Raw genomic sequence first — 22,500 nt, forward strand, 5'->3', positions numbered from 1 at the left:
ATGGATAGAGATTTAGTCAATATAAGAAACCATTCATGCGTACAAAACTTTGATAAGCTAGAATCTAGCCGTTAACTTCCAGGGAATTTGTCCCTAGATTGAAAATGTTATCCTTATCTAGGTATAAATCCGGGGTAGTATTAAAGTTATTTTTCTGATAGTTCCATAAAATGGTAAAGAAAAATCCAAATATTCATTGTATTTTCCCTCCCAATTTCTAAACAATGTTCAAACCACGATTCATTTCTTTCCAATCTAGGGATATTCCATCGTCAGTCTAGGGATATTCTGATGTTGACGTATGAGCAGCCAGGAACTTAAGTTAGTGGTAGTAGTCAGCCAAGTTGTTTTTCTGATAGTTTTATTAAATAGTAGAGAAAAATCTAAATATTCACTGTATTTTCCCTCCAAATTTCTAAACAATGTTCAAACCACGAGTCATTTCTTTCCAATCTAGGGATATTCCATCGTCAGTCTAGGGATATTCTGATGTTGACGTATGAGCAGCCAGGAACTTAAGTAAAGTTGCTTAGTAGCAGGGTTGCCATTCGTACGATAATTATCGTACATGTACGATTATTTTGAGTCCGGTACGATTTACGATACATACCTTAGGTACATACAATATATGTGTATGTGTTTGATTAAGCAATTATACTAAAATACCTTGAAATAAGCTATATATGTTACTCCTTAATAATCACGTTGAAAGTATGTACGATAATTTTGGTTTAAAAAAAAAACGATAATTTTAAGGTTCACGTATGATAATCCAGTGGAAATACTCTTGGTAACCCTGCTTGGTAGTAGTCAGTCAGCCAAGTGGTGTCGGAGAGGAAAGTGAGAAAAAGGTTTTGTGCGAATATACTTTTTATAAACTGTGCATTCGAGACAATATATTTGTGCTTTAAGACGGAAAGTTTCAATAACATGGAGCCGTGATAGGTGAGTCGGTTTATGTATTTGAGAAATAACGGATAGGGAGAATAGCCAAGGGGGAAAAAATGGGTTTATAAGAAATCCTCCACCTCCATGTAAAAGTTATAGTCTATATTATAGTCTATATTATAGTCTTTTAGGTGATTTTATATGTAATATATGACCTATTGATGGAGGGATATAATCTAATACGATGAATGTATCACTAACAGCAGTTAACAATCAACTCAATACAACCATAACCAATCCGGGAATAAATTCAATACATTAATTGTATATTTTGGTAAAAAAATAACCTCATTATTCAATTTGCAATTAGTAATAGGATTGAATATATGAGATTCTGTTTTAAATTAGATTATTAAAACATATTTCATTTCATAGCTAATGTTTTAACGAGATATCCAAATCTGTCTGGTTTGTTACAAGATTAAACCACGAGATAAAACATCGAATTAAACCAATTTTCACTTCCGTTTTGGTTCCCATGAAATGATAAGTGGTTTATCTGTTGCTTACAATTTATTTTTGCCTTTTCGGAAATAGGTTTCATGTTAAGGAAAGCGTTAAGAGACGAAAAGAGTATTGACTATTTTTGCCTTTTTTTTCCCACTTAAATCGATCATAAATGACTCAGTGACTCTCTCTCTCTCTCTCTCTCTCTCTCCTCTCTCTCTCTCTCTCTCTCTCTCTCTCTCTCTCTCTCTCTCTCTCTCTCTCTCCTTTTTTTGTTTCACTTCATCTATTTATTTTTACGTTCATGCTTTTGTTTATCTTAAACAGCAATATCTAGGCCTATGTATGTTTTAGTGTTATAAAAGCTATTCGGTTGAAGTACACACACACACACACACACACACACACACACACACACATATATATATATATATATATATATATATATATATATATATATATATATATATATATATATATACACACACACATAAACACACACACACACACACACACACACACACACATATATATATATATATATATATATATATATATATATATATATATATATATATATATATATATATATATATATATATATATATATATATATATATATATATATATATTTCTTTATGTAAAACCCTCATTATTTTTATATAATCAAGTTAGAAGGGTTTCTTGATATCTTATTACTGCCATTAATGCAATTTTTTGATGCCCGAACACATTTTATCAATTTGCTATTACAACGTGTCTAACTTGATAGTTCACAAAGCGGCATTGTTTGATCAGCAATGCGATACTGTTATATACTAGAGCGAAATAACATCGCATGTAATTCCAATTATGTGTCGTGCAGGTCGTAGACATCTGTAGACACGTGTTTTACACGATGAAAATAGGCATTCATATTCACACCAAACTTTAAGGATTTTAGGCTTTTCTACACGACAGTTTCCACGAGGGAAGGAGCTTAAATCGCTAGTCGCACTCCTATTGAATTATTCATCATTATTGAATTATTCAGGTTGAATTATTATTTATTATTATTATTATTACTACTATATAGTTTATATATGACATATCTGTTTTTAACGTTGTTAATAGTTTTTATAGGACATATCTGTTTTGACGCTGTTACTGTTTTTAGAATGATATATTGTTAATTTATCCTCATCATTTATTTATTTCCTTATTTCCTTTCCGAATCCTCACTGGGCTATTTTTCCAGGCTGGATCCCTTGGGCTTATAGCATCTTGCTTTTCCAACTACGGTTGTAGTTTGGCTAATAATAATAATAATAATAATAATAATAATAATAATAATACAACCCAAGATGGAAAAGCAGGATGCTATAAGCCCAAGGGTTCAAATAGGGAAAATAGCCCAGTGAGGAAAGGAAACAAGGAAATAAGAAAATTGAGTAACGTTTAAAATTAAATGTTTTAAGAATGATTTTATTTGTGAAATGTGTGGACAGTGTGATTTCACTACACCTTAACAACTATTGTGCGGCCAGTTATTGTTGTTATGTTATTGTTGTTATGTTGTTGTTAACAATACACAAAGATTTTAGGACTGACATATTATTTAATATAGCTTACATTGGTTGATTTGTTATAAGCACTGAAAAAGATTTCAGATTTTATGAAAGGAATTACTTGTAACCTTTTAACAGGTATTGGAACCTTGAGTTGTTATTATTATTATTATTATTATTATTATTATTATTATTATTATTATTATTATTATTATTATTATTATTATTATTATTAGCAGCTAAATTACAATCTTAGTTAGAAATTGCAAAACAGGCAATTAGAATAGGCTTACGTAATATATATATTTTTTTCTATTATGGTAGCTGTTATGATTTTTACTGATTACGTTAAAATATATGTAGCCTCTGAGCCACGCTCCGTTGTTAGCGACGATATTTTATTATTATTATTATTATTATTATTATTATTATTATTATTATTATTATTATTATTATCTAAGATGCAGCATAAGGGCTCCATTAGGTTTTGAAAAGTAGCTGTGAGGAAAGGAAATAAACTACACGATACTGAACATATTTCAACTGTTCACGAGTACAATAGTCGTATGGAACTGCCATCCTTATGAAATAGAGAAATGTGCCTAAAGTCAAAGGAAGCAAATTTGTCGAGTTCCTCTACTGGGCCCATCAAACCTTCTCCTTGTCAGTGAGACTAAATAGTCCGGACTCTTGTTCGTAATTACTTAACTGCTAATCACCCCACTTAAAGCGAGCTCTTCAAGTGAAAGAGGCAGCTTAAGCTACCTGCACGAGCTTGTAATTGGTCTTAATCAAAATCTTCGAGCTATTTCTAATCTATGAAGTAATTTTTTTGATTTAGCCTTTTTTTTTTTTGCTGTTGATCTGACGATGTTTTTCTTTTCTTTTTAATAGTTAAGACAGGCATTGGGTAGTGCCATAGTCTCTGTACCATGGTCTTCCACTGTCTTGGGTTAGAGTTCTCTTGCTTGAGGGTACAATCAGGCACACTGTTCTATCTATTTTCTCTTCCTCTTGTTTTATTAAAGTTTTTTTATGGTTTATATGGGAAATATTTATTTTGATATTGTTACTATTCATAAAATATTTTATTTTTTCTTGTTTCCTTTCCTCACTGGGCTATTTTCCCTGTTGGGGCCCCTGGGCTTATAGCATTCTGCTTTTCCAACTAGGGTTGTAGCTTAGCATTTAATAATAATAATAATAATAATAATAATAATAATAATAATAATAATAATAATAATAATAATAATAATAATAATACATTGTCAATGGTAAATATTGGATTGTTTTTCGTTTTTAAATTAATCTTGTTACAATTTTTTGTAGAATTTATTTCACATTAAGATTTCCCTCTTCAACATCAGACTAGTTGCCTTCATGTCGTTTATAGGACTATATCTTCATATTCATAGAATGCAACTGTCTATAGAAAATATAAATAAATGCTACTAATACTTATAATAATAGCATTATCAGTATCATTATTATTTTCATTATTATTATGATCTTTTTACTCTTACGTTGAAAAAATGTCCACGGGTTTCCGCAACAAGTGATATTTAGTATGAAACAATCTCTCTCTCTCTCTCTCTCTCTCTCTCTCTCTCTCTCTCTCTCTCTCTCTCTCTCTCTCTCTCTCTCTCTCTCTCTTTTATGCAGTTGTAAGCGTAGCCTTTGACAACCCTTTTTTTTACCATCTTTTTCTGCAGTTTATAAATTTTTGTGTGATGGATTAGGTTTTTTATTCCACAAAAGTAAATAAATAGTTTGTGAAATATTTCTGCATTTTATACTTGATGTAATAAGCCGTTTTGCTTTCTGTTTTTTTTAAATCATATTCTTAAGGTTTGTGTGAAAATGTTAATTTTTCTTGGATCAAATTAAGAAGTGCGTGTTATCTTTATCTTGAGATGCATTAAGAACTTAGGAACTTTCGAAGACAAGAGCTGTGTCCAATTTGATGTAAATATGTTATTAAAATGCCAATTATTTAAACGCTTTTAATCCATTTAATTATTTACAAATAACTGTGGGAACTACTGATAGATGTATAGCTTAGCTCACAAGCAGCTGTGAGATTGTTATTGTTATAGATAGCTTGGTCATTCTCGAGTTGTTTGGAAGCAATATAGGGATGGGTGAGATTTTTGTGTTTAGAAGCCTTGACAAATAGTGTTTTTACCTTGAAAACTTATTTTGAAGTTCTTACTGTAAGTACTTTTGCATCCGATTTTAAGGGTTATACAGTTTTTATTATTTGTAGGGCTTCAAATTCTAAATTATTGGGGAATAATTTTTTATTCAACATATTCCGGATATATTAAACTAGATTTTAAAGGACCGTGACTTTTTATCATCACTTATAAAGAATTTCGGATTGTATATTAGTTTTTGAGAAATTGTGTAACATCAGTTTTCGCTTACTTCCAGCTTGTTGTCCAACTTTTTAACTTATACTTCATCTTATAGTACAAGTGTGGTGTTTACCCCCTCCCAACCGTCAGTTGCATTTGGGAGCGGACTTGTCTCCTAACCCATTCAATTACATGAGTGTTTTCATTAAACTAGGTTTCGGAAGTTTTTGTGAGAATTAGCCCAACACCAGATTAAATTAGATTAAATAAAATTAAATTTGTTTTCTGACATCAGATTCTATAAAATCGCGCAAAGTTTCAATCATCCAGAAACGCCTTGCAAGAGATAGGCCTGTGACGACAGATGGTACTCCTTTTTAAGCTTTTCCTTAAATTGATAATACTCATTTCAAGCTTTTCCTTAAATTGATGATACTCATTTCAAGCTTTTCCTTAGATTGACGGTACTCGTTTCAAGCTTTTCCTTAGATTGATGGTACTCATTTCAAGCTTTTCCCTAGATTGATGGTACTAATTTCAAGCTTCTCCTTAGATTGATGGTACTAATTTCAAGCTTTTCCTTAGATTGATGGTACTCGTTTCAAGCTTTTCCCTAGATTGATGGTACTCGTTTCAAGCTTTTCCCTAGATTGATGGTACTCGTTTCAAGCTTTTCCCTAGATTGATGGTACTAATTTCAAGCTTCTCCTTAGATTGATGGTACTAATTTCAAGCTTTTCCTTAGATTGATGGTACTCGTTTCAAGCTTTTCCTTAGATTGATGGTACTCATTTCAAGCTTTTCCCTAGATTGATGGTACTAATTTCAAGCTTCTCCTTAGATTGATGGTACTAATTTCAAGCTTTTCCTTAGATTGATGGTACTAATTTCAAGCGTTTCCTTAGATTGATGGTACTCGTTTCAAGCTTTTCCCTAGATTGATGGTACTAATTTCAAGCTTTTCCTTAGGTTGATGGTACTCGTTTCAAGCTTCTCCTTAGCTTGATGGTACTCGTTTCAAGCTTTTCCTTAGATTGATGGTACTCATTTCAAGCTTTTCCCTAGATTGATGGTACTAATTTCAAGCTTTTCCCTAGATTGATGGTACTAATTTCAAGCTTTTCCTTAGATTGATGGTACTAATTTCAAGCGTTTCCTTAGATTGATGGTACTCGTTTCAAGCTTTTCCTTAGATTGATGGTACTCATTTCAAGCTTTTCCTTAGATTTATGGTACTCGTTTCAAGCTTTTCCTTAGATTTATGGTACTCGTTTCAAGCTTTTCCTTAGATTTATGGTACTCGTTTCAAGCTTTTCCTTAGATTGATGGTACTCATTTCAAGCTTTTCCTTAGATTGATGGTATTAATTTCAAGCTTTTCCTTAGATTTATGGTACTCATTTCAAGCTTTTCCTTAGATTGATGGTATTAATTTCAAGCTTTTCCTTAGATTTATGGTACTCGTTTCAAGCTTTTCCTTAGATTGATGGTACTCATTTCAAGCTTTTCCTTAGATTTATGGTACTCGTTTCAAGCTTTTCCTTAGATTTATGGTACTCGTTTCAAGCTTTTCCTTAGATTGATGGTACTCATTTCAAGCTTTTCCTTAGATTGATGGTATTAATTTCAAGCTTTTCCTTAGATTTATGGTACTCATTTCAAGCTTTTCCTTAGATTGATGGTACTAATTTCAAGCTTTTCCTTAGATTGATGGTACTAATTTCAAGCTTTTCCTTAGATTGATGGTACTCGTTTCAAGCTTTTCCTTAGATTGATGGTACTAATTTCAAGCTTTTCCTTAGATTGATGGTACTCGTTTCAAGCTTTTCCTTAGATTGATGGTACTAATTTCAAGCTTTTCCTTAGATTGATGGTACTCATTTCAAGCTTTTCCTTAGATTGATGGTACTCATTTCAAGCTTTTCCTTAGATTTATGGTACTCGTTTCAAGCTTTTCCTTAGATTGATGGTACTCATTTCAAGCTTTTCCTTAGATTGATGGTATTAATTTCAAGCTTTTCCTTAGATTTATGGTACTCATTTCAAGCTTTTCCTTAGATTGATGGTACTCATTTCAAGCTTTTCCTTAGATTTATGGTACTCGTTTCAAGCTTTTCCTTAGATTTATGGTACTCATTTCAAGCTTTTCCTTAGATTGATGGTACTCGTTTCAAGCTTTTCCTTAGATTGATGGTACTCGTTTCAAGCTTTTCCTTAGATTTATGGTACTCGTTTCAAGCTTTTCCTTAGATTGATGGTACTCGTTTCAAGCTTTTCCTTAGATTGATGGTATTAATTTCAAGCTTTTCCTTAGATTGATGGTACTCATTTCAAGCTTTTCCTTAGATTGATGGTACTAATTTCAAGCGTTTCCTTAGATTGATGGTACTCGTTTCAAGCTTTTCCTTAGATTGATGGTATTAATTTCAAGCTTTTCCTTAGATTGATGATACTCATTTCAAGCTTTTCCTTAGATTTATGGTACTCGTTTCAAGCTTTTCCTTAGATTGATGGTACTCATTTCAAGCTTTTCCTTAGATTGATGGTATTAATTTCAAGCTTTTCCTTAGATTTATGGTACTCATTTCAAGCTTTTCCTTAGATTGATGGTACTCATTTCAAGCTTTTCCTTAGATTTATGGTACTCGTTTCAAGCTTTTCCTTAGATTTATGGTACTCGTTTCAAGCTTTTCCTTAGATTGATGGTACTCATTTCAAGCTTTTCCTTAGATTGATGGTACTCATTTCAAGCTTTTCCTTAGATTTATGGTACTCATTTCAAGCTTTTCCTTAGATTGATGGTACTCGTTTCAAGCTTTTCCTTAGATTGATGGTACTCGTTTCAAGCTTTTCCTTAGATTGATGGTACTCGTTTCAAGCTTTTCCTTAGATTGATGGTACTCGTTTCAAGCTTTTCCTTAGATTGATGGTACTCGTTTCAAGCTTTTCCTTAGATTGATGGTACTCATTTCAAGCTTCTCCTTAGATTGATGGTACTCGTTTCAAGCTTTTCCTTAGATTGATGGTACTCATTTCAAGCTTTTCCTTAGATTGATGGTACTCGTTTCAAGCTTTTCCTTAGATTGATAATACTCATTTCAAGCTTTTCCTTAGATTTATGGTACTCGTTTCAAGCTTTTCCTTAGATTGATGGTACTCGTTTCAAGCTTTTCCTTAGATTGATGGTACTAATTTCAAGCTTTTCCTTAGATTGATGGTACTCATTTCAAGCTTTTCCTTAGATTGATGGTACTCGTTTCAAGCTTTTCCTTAGATTGATGGTACTCGTTTCAAGCTTTTCCTTAGATTGATGGTACTCGTTTCAAGCTTTTCCTTAGATTGATGGTACTAATTTCAAGCTTTTCCTTAGATTTATGGTACTCGTTTCAAGCTTTTCCTTAGATTGATGGTACTCATTTCAAGCTTTCCTTAGATTGATGGTACTCGTTTCAAGCTTTTCCTTAGATTGATGGTACTCATTTCAAGCTTTTCCTTAGATTGATGGTACTCATTTCAAGCTTTTCCTTAGATTGATGGTACTAATTTCAAGCTTCTCCTTAGATTGATGGTACTCATTTCAAGCTTTTCCTTAGATTGATGGTACTAATTTCAAGCTTTTCCTTAGATTGATGGTACTCGTTTCAAGCTTCTCCTTAGATTGATGGTACTAATTTCAAGCTTTTCCTTAGATTTATGGTACTCGTTTCAAGCTTCTCCTTAGATTGATGGTACTAATTTCAAGCTTTTCCTTAGATTTATGGTACTCGTTTCAAGCTTTTCCTTAGATTGATGGTACTCGTTTCAAGCTTTTCCTTAGATTGATGGTACTCGTTTCAAGCTTTTCCTTAGATTGATGGTACTAATTTCAAGCTTTTCCTTAGATTGATGGTACTAATTTCAAGCTTTTCCTTAGATTGATGGTACTCATTTCAAGCTTTTCCTTAGATTGATGGTACTCATTTCAAGCTTTTCCTTAGATTGATGGTACTCGTTTCAAGCTTCTCCTTAGATTGATGGTACTAATTTCAAGCTTTTCCTTAGATTGATGGTACTCATTTCAAGCTTTTCCTTAGATTGATGGTACTTAATTTCAAGCTTTTCCTTAGATTGATGGTACTCGTTTCAAGCTTTTCCTTAGATTGATGGTACTAATTTCAAGCTTTTCCTTAGATTGATGGTACTAATTTCAAGCTTTTCCTTAGATTGATGGTACTCATTTCAAGCTTTTCCTTAGATTGATGGTACTCATTTCAAGCTTTTCCTTAGATTGATGGTACTAATTTCAAGCTTTTCCTTAGATTGATGGTACTCATTTCAAGCTTTTCCTTAGATTGATGGTACTAATTTCAAGCTTTTCCTTAGATTGATGGTACTCGTTTCAAGCTTTTCCTTAGATTGATGGTACTAATTTCAAGCTTTTCCTTAGATTGATGGTACTAATTTCAAGCTTTTCCTTAGATTGATGGTACTCATTTCAAGCTTTTCCTTAGATTGATGGTACTTAATTTCAAGCTTTTCCTTAGATTGATGGTACTAATTTCAAGCTTTTCCTTAGATTGATGGTACTAATTTCAAGCTTTTCCTTAGATTGATGGTACTAATTTCAAGCTTTTCCTTAGATTGATGGTACTCATTTCAAGCTTTTCCTTAGATTGATGGTACTCATTTCAAGCTTTTCCTTAGATTGATGGTACTAATTTCAAGCTTTTCCTTAGATTGATGGTACTCATTTCAAGCTTTTCCTTAGATTGATGGTACTAATTTCAAGCTTTTCCTTAGATTGATGGTACTCGTTTCAAGCTTTTCCTTAGATTGATGGTACTAATTTCAAGCTTTTCCTTAGATTGATGGTACTCGTTTCAAGCTTTTCCTTAGATTGATGGTACTAATTTCAAGCTTTTCCTTAGATTGATGGTACTCGTTTCAAGCTTTTCCTTAGATTGATGGTACTCGTTTCAAGCTTTTCCTTAGATTGATGGTACTCGTTTCAAGCTTTTCCTTAGATTGATGGTACTCATTTCAAGCTTTTCCTTAGATTGATGGTACTCATTTCAAGCTTTTCCTTAGATTGATGGTACTCGTTTCAAGCTTTTCCTTAGATTGATGGTACTAATTTCAAGCTTTTCCTTAGATTGATGGTACTCGTTTCAAGCTTTTCCTTAGATTGATGGTACTCATTTCAAGCTTTTCCTTAGATTGATGGTACTCATTTCAAGCTTTTCCTTAGATTGATGGTACTCGTTTCAAGCTTTTCCTTAGATTGATGGTACTCATTTCAAGCTTTTCCTTAGATTGATGGTACTCATTTCAAGCTTTTCCTTAGATTGATGGTACTCGTTTCAAGCTTTTCCTTAGATTGATGGTACTCATTTCAAGCTTTTCCTTAGATTGATGGTACTTAATTTCAAGCTTTTCCTTAGATTGATGGTACTCGTTTCAAGCTTTTCCTTAGATTGATGGTACTCATTTCAAGCTTTTCCTTAGATTGATGGTACTCGTTTCAAGCTTTTCCTTAGATTGATGGTACTCGTTTCAAGCTTTTCCTTAGATTGATGGTACTCATTTCAAGCTTTTCCTTAGATTGATGGTACTCGTTTCAAGCTTTTCCTTAGATTGATGGTACTCATTTCAAGCTTTTCCTTAGATTGATGGTACTCGTTTCAAGCTTTTCCTTAGATTGATGGTACTCGTTTCAAGCTTTTCCTTAGATTGATGGTACTCATTTCAAGCTTTTCCTTAGATTGATGGTACTCGTTTCAAGCTTTTCCTTAGATTGATGGTACTCGTTTCAAGCTTTTCCTTAGATTGATGGTACTCATTTCAAGCTTTTCCTTAGATTGATGGTACTCATTTCAAGCTTTTCCTTAGATTGATGGTACTCATTTCAAGCTTTTCCTTAGATTGATGGTACTCATTTCAAGCTTTTCCTTAGATTGATGGTACTCATTTCAAGCTTTTCCTTAGATTGATGGTACTCGTTTCAAGCTTTTCCTTAGATTGATGGTACTCATTTCAAGCTTTTCCTTAGATTGATGGTACTCATTTCAAGCTTTTCCTTAGATTGATGGTACTCATTTCAAGCTTTTCCTTAGATTGATGGTACTCGTTTCAAGCTTTTCCTTAGATTGATGGTACTCATTTCAAGCTTTTCCTTAGATTGATGGTACTCATTTCAAGCTTTTCCTTAGATTGATGGTACTCATTTCAAGCTTTTCCTTAGATTGATGGTACTCGTTTCAAGCTTTTCCTTAGATTGATGGTACTCATTTCAAGCTTTTCCTTAGATTGATGGTACTCATTTCAAGCTTTTCCTTAGATTGATGGTACTCATTTCAAGCTTTTCCTTAGATTGATGGTACTCATTTCAAGCTTTTCCTTAGATTGATGGTACTCATTTCAAGCTTTTCCTTAGATTGATGGTACTCGTTTCAAGCTTTTCCTTAGATTGATGGTACTCGTTTCAAGCTTTTCCTTAGATTGATGGTACTCATTTCAAGCTTTTCCTTAGATTGATGGTACTCGTTTCAAGCTTTTCCTTAGATTGATGGTACTCGTTTCAAGCTTTTCCTTAGATTGATGGTACTCGTTTCAAGCTTTTCCTTAGATTGATGGTACTCATTTCAAGCTTTTCCTTAGATTGATGGTACTCATTTCAAGCTTTTCCTTAGATTGATGGTACTCGTTTCAAGCTTTTCCTTAGATTGATGGTACTCATTTCAAGCTTTTCCTTAGATTGATGGTACTCATTTCAAGCTTTTCCTTAGATTGATGGTACTCGTTTCAAGCTTTTCCTTAGATTGATGGTACTCGTTTCAAGCTTTTCCTTAGATTGATGGTACTCGTTTCAAGCTTTTCCTTAGATTGATGGTACTCGTTTCAAGCTTTTCCTTAGATTGATGGTACTCATTTCAAGCTTTTCCTTAGATTGATGGTACTCGTTTCAAGCTTTTCCTTAGATTGATGGTACTCGTTTCAAGCTTTTCCTTAGATTGATGGTACTCATTTCAAGCTTTTCCTTAGATTGATGGTACTCGTTTCAAGCTTTTCCTTAGATTGATGGTACTCATTTCAAGCTTTTCCTTAGATTGATGGTACTCATTTCAAGCTTTTCCTTAGATTGATGGTACTCATTTCAAGCTTTTCCTTAGATTGATGGTACTCATTTCAAGCTTTTCCTTAGATTGATGGTACTCATTTCAAGCTTTTCCTTAGATTGATGGTACTCGTTTCAAGCTTTTCCTTAGATTGATGGTACTCGTTTCAAGCTTTTCCTTAGATTGATGGTACTCGTTTCAAGCTTTTCCTTAGATTGATGGTACTCGTTTCAAGCTTTTCCTTAGATTGATGGTACTCGTTTCAAGCTTTTCCTTAGATTGATGGTACTCAATTTCAAGCTTTTCCTTAGATTGATGGTACTCATTTCAAGCTTTTCCTTAGATTGATGGTACTCGTTTCAAGCTTTTCCTTAGATTGATGGTACTCATTTCAAGCTTTTCCTTAGATTGATGGTACTCATTTCAAGCTTTTCCTTAGATTGATGGTACTAATTTCAAGCTTTTCCTTAGATTGATGGTACTCGTTTCAAGCTTTTCCTTAGATTGATGGTACTCATTTCAAGCTTTTCCTTAGATTGATGGTACTCGTTTCAAGCTTTTCCTTAGATTGATGGTACTCGTTTCAAGCTTTTCCTTAGATTGATGGTACTCGTTTCAAGCTTTTCCTTAGATTGATGGTACTCATTTCAAGCTTTTCCTTAGATTGATGGTACTCGTTTCAAGCTTTTCCTTAGATTGATGGTACTATTTCAAGCTTTTCCTTAGATTGATGGTACTCGTTTCAAGCTTTTCCTTAGATTGATGGTACTCATTTCAAGCTTTTCCTTAGATTGATGGTACTCATTTCAAGCTTTTCCTTAGATTGATGGTACTCGTTTCAAGCTTTTCCTTAGATTGATGGTACTCATTTCAAGCTTTTCCTTAGATTGATGGTACTCGTTTCAAGCTTTTCCTTAGATTGATGGTACTAATTTCAAGCTTTTCCTTAGATTGATGGTACTCATTTCAAGCTTTTCCTTAGATTGATGGTACTCATTTCAAGCTTTTCCTTAGATTGATGGTACTCGTTTCAAGCTTTTCCTTAGATTGATGGTACTCGTTTCAAGCTTTTCCTTAGATTGATGGTACTCGTTTCAAGCTTTTCCTTAGATTGATGGTACTCATTTCAAGCTTTTCCTTAGATTGATGGTACTCATTTCAAGCTTTTCCTTAGATTGATGGTACTCATTTCAAGCTTTTCCTTAGATTGATGGTACTCGTTTCAAGCTTTTCCTTAGATTGATGGTACTCATTTCAAGCTTTTCCTTAGATTGATGGTACTCGTTTCAAGCTTTTCCTTAGATTGATGGTACTCGTTTCAAGCTTTTCCTTAGATTGATGGTACTCATTTCAAGCTTTTCCTTAGATTGATGGTACTCATTTCAAGCTTTTCCTTAGATTGATGGTACTCATTTCAAGCTTTTCCTTAGATTGATGGTACTCGTTTCAAGCTTTTCCTTAGATTGATGGTACTCATTTCAAGCTTTTCCTTAGATTGATGGTACTCATTTCAAGCTTTTCCTTAGATTGATGGTACTCGTTTCAAGCTTTTCCTTAGATTGATGGTACTCATTTCAAGCTTTTCCTTAGATTGATGGTACTCATTTCAAGCTTTTCCTTAGATTGATGGTACTCATTTCAAGCTTTTCCTTAGATTGATGGTACTCATTTCAAGCTTTTCCTTAGATTGATGGTACTCATTTCAAGCTTTTCCTTAGATTGATGGTACTCATTTCAAGCTTTTCCTTAGATTGATGGTACTCATTTCAAGCTTTTCCTTAGATTGATGGTACTCGTTTCAAGCTTTTCCTTAGATTGATGGTACTCATTTCAAGCTTTTCCTTAGATTGATGGTACTCGTTTCAAGCTTTTCCTTAGATTGATGGTACTCGTTTCAAGCTTTTCCTTAGATTGATGGTACTCGTTTCAAGCTTTTCCTTAGATTGATGGTACTCGTTTCAAGCTTTTCCTTAGATTGATGGTACTCATTTCAAGCTTTTCCTTAGATTGATGGTACTCGTTTCAAGCTTTTCCTTAGATTGATGGTACTCATTTCAAGCTTTTCCTTAGATTGATGGTACTCATTTCAAGCTTTTCCTTAGATTGATGGTACTCGTTTCAAGCTTTTCCTTAGATTGATGGTACTCATTTCAAGCTTTTCCTTAGATTGATGGTACTCATTTCAAGCTTTTCCTTAGATTGATGGTACTCGTTTCAAGCTTTTCCTTAGATTGATGGTACTCATTTCAAGCTTTTCCTTAGATTGATGGTACTCGTTTCAAGCTTTTCCTTAGATTGATGGTACTCGTTTCAAGCTTTTCCTTAGATTGATGGTACTCGTTTCAAGCTTTTCCTTAGATTGATGGTACTCGTTTCAAGCTTTTCCTTAGATTGATGGTACTCGTTTCAAGCTTTTCCTTAGATTGATGGTACTCGTTTCAAGCTTTTCCTTAGATTGATGGTACTCGTTTCAAGCTTTTCCTTAGATTGATGGTACTCATTTCAAGCTTTTCCTTAGATTGATGGTACTCATTTCAAGCTTTTCCTTAGATTGATGGTACTCGTTTCAAGCTTTTCCTTAGATTGATGGTACTCGTTTCAAGCTTTTCCTTAGATTGATGGTACTCATTTCAAGCTTTTCCTTAGATTGATGGTACTCATTTCAAGCTTTTCCTTAGATTGATGGTACTCGTTTCAAGCTTTTCCTTAGATTGATGGTACTCATTTCAAGCTTTTCCTTAGATTGATGGTACTCGTTTCAAGCTTTTCCTTAGATTGATGGTACTCGTTTCAAGCTTTTCCTTAGATTGATGGTACTCGTTTCAAGCTTTTCCTTAGATTGATGGTACTCGTTTCAAGCTTTTCCTTAGATTGATGGTACTCGTTTCAAGCTTTTCCTTAGATTGATGGTACTCATTTCAAGCTTTTCCTTAGATTGATGGTACTCGTTTCAAGCTTTTCCTTAGATTGATGGTACTCGTTTCAAGCTTTTCCTTAGATTGATGGTACTCGTTTCAAGCTTTTCCTTAGATTGATGGTACTCGTTTCAAGCTTTTCCTTAGATTGATGGTACTCGTTTCAAGCTTTTCCTTAGATTGATGGTACTCATTTCAAGCTTTTCCTTAGATTGATGGTACTCATTTCAAGCTTTTCCTTAGATTGATGGTACTCGTTTCAAGCTTTTCCTTAGATTGATGGTACTCGTTTCAAGCTTTTCCTTAGATTGATGGTACTCGTTTCAAGCTTTTCCTTAGATTGATGGTACTCGTTTCAAGCTTTTCCTTAGATTGATGGTACTCGTTTCAAGCTTTTCCTTAGATTGATGGTACTCGTTTCAAGCTTTTCCTTAGATTGATGGTACTCGTTTCAAGCTTTTCCTTAGATTGATGGTACTCGTTTCAAGCTTTTCCTTAGATTGATGGTACTCGTTTCAAGCTTTTCCTTAGATTGATGGTACTCGTTTCAAGCTTTTCCTTAGATTGATGGTACTCATTTCAAGCTTTTCCTTAGATTGATGGTACTCGTTTCAAGCTTTTCCTTAGATTGATGGTACTCGTTTCAAGCTTTTCCTTAGATTGATGGTACTCGTTTCAAGCTTTTCCTTAGATTGATGGTACTCGTTTCAAGCTTTTCCTTAGATTGATGGTACTCGTTTCAAGCTTTTCCTTAGATTGATGGTACTCGTTTCAAGCTTTTCCTTAGATTGATGGTACTCGTTTCAAGCTTTTCCTTAGATTGATGGTACTCGTTTCAAGCTTTTCCTTAGATTGATGGTACTCGTTTCAAGCTTTTCCTTAGATTGATGGTACTCGTTTCAAGCTTTTCCTTAGATTGATGGTACTCGTTTCAAGCTTTTCCTTAGATTGATGGTACTCGTTTCAAGCTTTTCCTTAGATTGATGGTACTCGTTTCAAGCTTTTCCTTAGATTGATGGTACTCGTTTCAAGCTTTTCCTTAGATTGATGGTACTCGTTTCAAGCTTTTCCTTAGATTGATGGTACTCGTTTCAAGCTTTTCCTTAGATTGATGGTACTCGTTTCAAGCTTTTCCTTAGATTGATGGTACTAATTTTTAGATTGATGGTACTAATTTCAAGCTTTTCCTTAGATTGATGGTACTCGTTTCAAGCTTTTCCTTAGATTGATGGTACTCGTTTCAAGCTTTTCCTTAGCTTGATGGTACTCGTTTCAAGCTTTTCCTTAGATTGATGGTACTCGTTTCAAGCTTCTCCTTAGATTGATGGTACTCGTTTCAAGCTTTTCCTTAGATTGATGGTACTCGTTTCAAGCTTCTCCTTAGCTTGATGGTACTCGTTTCAAGCTTTTCCTTAGATTGATGGTACTCGTTTCAAGCTTCTCCTTAGATTGATGGTACTCATTTCAAGCTTTTCCTTAGATTGATGGTACTCGTTTCAAGCTTTTCCTTAGCTTGATGGTACTAATTTCAAGCTTTTCCTTAGATTGATGGTACTAATTTCAAGCTTTTCCTTAGATTGATGGTACTAATTTCAAGCTTTTCCTTAGATTGATGGTACTATTTCAAGCTTTTCCTTAGATTGATGGTACTCGTTTCAAGCTTTTCCTTAGATTGATGGTACTCGTTTCAAGCTTCTCCTTAGATTGATGGTACTCGTTTCAAGCTTCTCCTTAGCTTGATGGTACTCGTTTCAAGCTTTTCCTTAGATTGATGGTACTCGTTTCAAGCTTCTCCTTAGATTGATGGTACTCGTTTCAAGCTTTTCCTTAGATTGATGGTACTCGTTTCAAGCTTTCCTTAGCTTGATGGTACTCGTTTCAAGCTTCTCCTTAGCTTGATGGTACTCGTTTCAAGCTTTTCCTTAGCTTGATGGTACTCGTTTCAAGCTTTTCCTTAGCTTGATGGTACTCGTTTCAAGCTTCTCCTTAGCTTGATGGTACTCGTTTCAAGCTTTTCCTTAGATTGATGGTACTCGTTTCAAGCTTCTCCTTAGCTTGATGGTACTCGTTTCAAGCTTCTCCTTAGCTTGATGGTACTCGTTTCAAGCTTTTCCTTAGCTTGATGGTACTCGTTTCAAGCTTCTCCTTAGCTTGATGGTACTCGTTTCAAGCTTTTCCTTAGCTTGATGGTACTCGTTTCAAGCTTCTCCTTAGCTTGATGGTACTCGTTTCAAGCTTCTCCTTAGCTTGATGGTACTCGTTTCAAGCTTTTCCTTAGATTGATGGTACTCGTTTCAAGCTTTCCTTAGATTGATGGTACTCGTTTCAAGCTTTTCCTTAGCTTGATGGTACTCGTTTCAAGCTTCTCCTTAGCTTGATGGTACTCGTTTCAAGCTTCTCCTTAGATTGATGGTACTCGTTTCAAGCTTCTCCTTAGCTTGATGGTACTCGTTTCAAGCTTCTCCTTAGCTTGATGGTACTCGTTTCAAGCTTTTCCTTAGATTGATGGTACTCGTTTCAAGCTTCTCCTTAGATTGATGGTACTCATTTCAAGCTTTTCCTTAGATTGATGGTACTCGTTTCAAGCTTTTCCTTAGATTGATGGTACTAATTTCAAGCTTTTCCTTAGATTGATGGTACTAATTTCAAGCTTTTCCTTAGATTGATGGTACTCGTTTCAAGCTTCTCCTTAGATTGATGGTACTAATTTTAGATTTATGGTACTAATTTCAAGCTTTTCCTTAGCTTGATGGTACTCGTTTCAAGCTTTTCCTTAGCTTGATGGTACTCGTTTCAAGCTTTTCCTTAGCTTGATGGTACTCGTTTCAAGCTTCTCCTTAGCTTGATGGTACTCGTTTCAAGCTTTTCCTTAGATTGATGGTACTCGTTTCAAGCTTCTCCTTAGATTGATGGTACTCATTTCAAGCTTTTCCTTAGATTGATGGTACTAATTTCAAGCTTTTCCTTAGATTGATGGTACTAATTTCAAGCTTTTCCTTAGATTGATGGTACTAATTTCAAGCTTTTCCTTAGATTGATGGTACTCGTTTCAAGCTTCTCCTTAGATTGATGGTACTAATTTTAGATTTATGGTACTAATTTCAAGCTTTTCCTTAGCTTGATGGTACTCGTTTCAAGCTTTTCCTTAGCTTGATGGTACTCGTTTCAAGCTTTTCCTTAGCTTGATGGTACTCGTTTCAAGCTTCTCCTTAGCTTGATGGTACTCGTTTCAAGCTTCTCCTTAGATTGATGGTACTCGTTTCAAGCTTCTCCTTAGATTGATGGTACTCGTTTCAAGCTTCTCCTTAGCTTGATGGTACTCATTTCAAGCTTCTCCTTAGCTTGATGGTACTCGTTTCAAGCTTCTCCTTAGCTTGATGGTACTCGTTTCAAGCTTCTCCTTAGCTTGATGGTACTCGTTTCAAGCTTCTCCTTAGCTTGATGGTACTCGTTTCAAGCTTCTCCTTAGCTTGATGGTACTCGTTTCAAGCTTCTCCTTAGCTTGATGGTACTCGTTTCAAGCTTCTCCTTAGATTGATGGTACTCGTTTCAAGCTTCTCCTTAGATTGATGGTACTCGTTTCAAGCTTTTCCTTAGATTGATGGTACTCGTTTCAAGCTTCTCCTTAGCTTGATGGTACTCGTTTCAAGCTTCTCCTTAGCTTGATGGTACTCGTTTCAAGCTTCTCCTTAGCTTGATGGTACTCGTTTCAAGCTTCTCCTTAGCTTGATGGTACTCGTTTCAAGCTTCTCCTTAGCTTGATGGTACTCGTTTCAAGCTTCTCCTTAGCTTGATGGTACTCGTTTCAAGCTTCTCCTTAGCTTGATGGTACTCGTTTCAAGCTTTTCCTTAGCTTGATGGTACTCGTTTCAAGCTTTTCCTTAGCTTGATGGTACTAATTTCAAGCTTTTCCTTAGATTGATGGTACTCGTTTCAAGCTTTTCCTTAGCTTGATGGTACTCGTTTCAAGCTTCTCCTTAGCTTGATGGTACTCGTTTCAAGCTTCTCCTTAGCTTGATGGTACTCGTTTCAAGCTTCTCCTTAGCTTGATGGTACTCGTTTCAAGCTTCTCCTTAGCTTGATGGTACTCGTTTCAAGCTTCTCCTTAGCTTGATGGTACTCGTTTCAAGCTTCTCCTTAGCTTGATGGTACTCGTTTCAAGCTTCTCCTTAGCTTGATGGTACTCGTTTCAAGCTTTTCCTTAGATTGATGGTACTCGTTTCAAGCTTCTCCTTAGATTGATGGTACTCGTTTCAAGCTTCTCCTTAGATTGATGGTACTAATTTCAAGCTTTTCCTTAGATTGATGGTACTCGTTTCAAGCTTTTCCTATGACCTCGGATGTCAGGATGCCAGGGAACTTCAAATCAATCAATCAAGCTTTTCCTTAGATTGATGGTACTCGTTTCAAGCTTCTCCTTAGATTGATGGTACTAATTTCAAGCTTTTCCTTAGATTGATGGTATTCGTTTCAAGCTTCTCCTTACATTGATGGTACTAATTTCAAACTTTAACTTAAATTGATTGTTTTGCCTGTATAAGTAAAAACTTATTAACGGTCATTTGCCTCCGAGAGCCTAGATATCCCTAAATGCTGACGTTAACGTAATATCCTTAATTCGCTGTCAGTTACATATAAGACTGGCCTGTAACCGGTTGCAAAGTTTCAACTTGGTCAGTAGGTGCACAGCTTGTAAGCCTCATTTGCTGGCGTGCATGTCAGCCGACTTGTAGCAGATTATTTAATCAAAGGCTAGAGAACACCCCCTCCCCTCCCTTACTCCTTTCCCCATGAAATAACCCACTGCAGGTGTTTCGTGTTTGACTAACGGCAGAAGAGAATCACAAATCTCTTCCGGTGGAAGCTACAACTCTGCGTTTTTCGATTGTAAACATTGTGGATTTGAATTTGAATGGAGTGTCTGACTTGGTTAACATCTAAGAGAGAGAGAGAGAGAGAGAGAGAGAGAGAGAGAGAGAGAGAGAGAGAGAGAGAGAGAGAGAGAGAGAGATCGCACAGAACCTCCATAACTGTTCTGACAGATCGCTTATACACGTGTCTCTTAATTCAGTTACCGATTGTTTGCCAAATTTGCCAATAGGACTGTGGCAACCTCTCGATCTTGCCACGTACAATGATGTTCGATGGGCCCATTCATGTATCTTTTACCAGGTTAATGGCCCATTCATGTATCTTTTACCAGGTTAATGGCCCATTCATGTATCTTTTACCAGGTTAATGGCCCATTCATGTATCTTTTACCAGGTTAATGGCCCATTCATGTATCTTTACCAGGTTAATGGCCCATTCATGTATCTTTTACCAGGTTAATGGCCCATTCATGTATCTTTTACCAGGTTAATGGCCCATTCATGTATCTTTTACCAGGTTAATAATCTATTTTAATTGTCTCCTACACTAAAACACCGATAGATTGCGTGAAGAAGACATTACTATCAGTTTCAGTGTGGAATTGGTCTTCTCTCCTAAAGCCGTATTTTACGTTCACTATAAACCCTGGGAGCTGAAGTATAAAAATGTTGTAGTATGGGCTATTTTTAAGACGCGAGTAATCTCACGCATTGGTTATTTTGTGACCTTTATTATTTCTTAATCTCTTGGGCACGTGATTTCAGTCACGCTGTGATTTAGAAAAAAAATCAGTAATAAAACATAGATCGATTCAGTATTTGTATTTTCTGGTGTGTGGAAAGCCTTGAAACAAGACGGGAAGGCCATTTGATATAAATATAGTACTTGTTTATATATATTTTCATTAAAGTGATATATATTTGTTTCAAATTTTGCCATTATTATATGTTTACAAATAAGTGCTAAAGTTACTGCCATTTTTATCATTATCTTATTTACGAACAATTTAGCTTTCTATGCAGTTGTCAAAAGCGGTTTTAACCGGTTTGTTTTCTCGTTTGAGTATTTGATGAGACTCGCCAATGATGCAGTGCTGATATCTATATTCTTCTGTAAATCATCAAAGTTTAATACTCGTATCTACATGTTTTATAATGTATTGCCCTCCTGTCTAGTCATTAGCCGCTGACTCTCATCTTAAATAGTTGGATATGATCTGCTTCAACGCCTTATTCCTGATGTGATATTATTCTTTGGCACAGTAATTCAATTATTTAAGTGTGTAGGATGTATAAGGTTTATTAATAGTTCTGACCATCTTGCCATTAGACCTTCCCCAACAATAAATTCACCTCGAAACGCTTGAGGTGTCCCGTCAGCTAGCGTGATCAGATGCATAACATTGACCTGCTCATAGTGACATCCATTCACCTATTGTTATTTGAGACTAAAAGGATATTTTATACATTTTATTTGTAAGTATAAGTGTTCCGTTTTAGGCATGGTCATTGACAGTGCAAGCAAATAGTTACATAAATGGTAGATTCTTACCTGAAACATAACATGTCCCGTGGTCATTTCTAACCCTCATAGGCTATTGCTATTTACGTCCCTGTCTGGTAATCTCTATTCGACGAGAGTTCAAGACCCGTTGTAGTCATATAGTGTCTATTAGGGTGTGCAACTTCACTATCATTGTAAGCTCGGGAGGGGGTTGTTTTGGAGAGCCTATAGGTCTATCTGCTGGAGTCATCAACTGTCACTGCCTGGCTTCCCCTAATCCTAGCTTGAAGCTGCTTGATGGAGAAGGGGCTTGGTCGCTGATCCTATGTGTATATGGCCAGTCTCTAGGGAATTGTCCTGTCCCTTGTCGCTCCCATTCAGGAGGGACCCATTAGATCTTTGACTTTAAACTACCTCTTGACTGGCCGCAGTATCATTAGTCCTAACTAGTCACCCAGGAGTGTTGGTTTTCTTACTCCGGTGAAACATCGCCCTAGCTAGAATCCTGACGTCAGTGCAAAAGTCGATGTGTTGCTCAAAACCAACGAAACATACACAGTAGAAAAAGGAATCATCATCATCATTTCAGCCTTCAAAAGTCCTTTGTGGATGTAGGCCTTCCCCAGGTTTCTCCACAGACTTCTATCGCAAGCTATTCTGTGCCACTGTTGCTTATGTTGGTCTAAGTCATCTCGCCAGCGGGCTCTTTGTCTTCCTTGGTTTCTTGTGTATCCTCGGGGTGTCCAGAAGGTTGTTCGTGGTAGAAAAAGGAATAGGAGACAAATAATAGGGTTTAATAGGACACGAAAGATATTGAA

At 35.3% G+C, this 22,500-nt stretch overlaps 1 protein-coding gene across 5 annotated transcripts in view; it reads left to right on the top strand.

The window, feature by feature from the left end:
- The first annotated feature begins 812 nt into the window (after positions 1–812).
- LOC137643827 (uncharacterized) overlaps positions 813–22,500 on the top strand; it is a 359,559-nt gene continuing 337,871 nt past the window's right edge. For all 5 annotated transcript variants that reach the window (XM_068376527.1, XM_068376529.1, XM_068376533.1 and 2 more), the window contains exon 1: positions 813–945. The gene's annotated coding sequence lies outside the window, so the exon portion shown is untranslated. The remainder of the gene's footprint in view (positions 946–22,500) is intronic.

This window comes from Palaemon carinicauda, chromosome 7, assembly GCF_036898095.1.
Source record: "Palaemon carinicauda isolate YSFRI2023 chromosome 7, ASM3689809v2, whole genome shotgun sequence".
Lineage (NCBI taxonomy): Eukaryota > Metazoa > Arthropoda > Malacostraca > Decapoda > Palaemonidae > Palaemon > Palaemon carinicauda.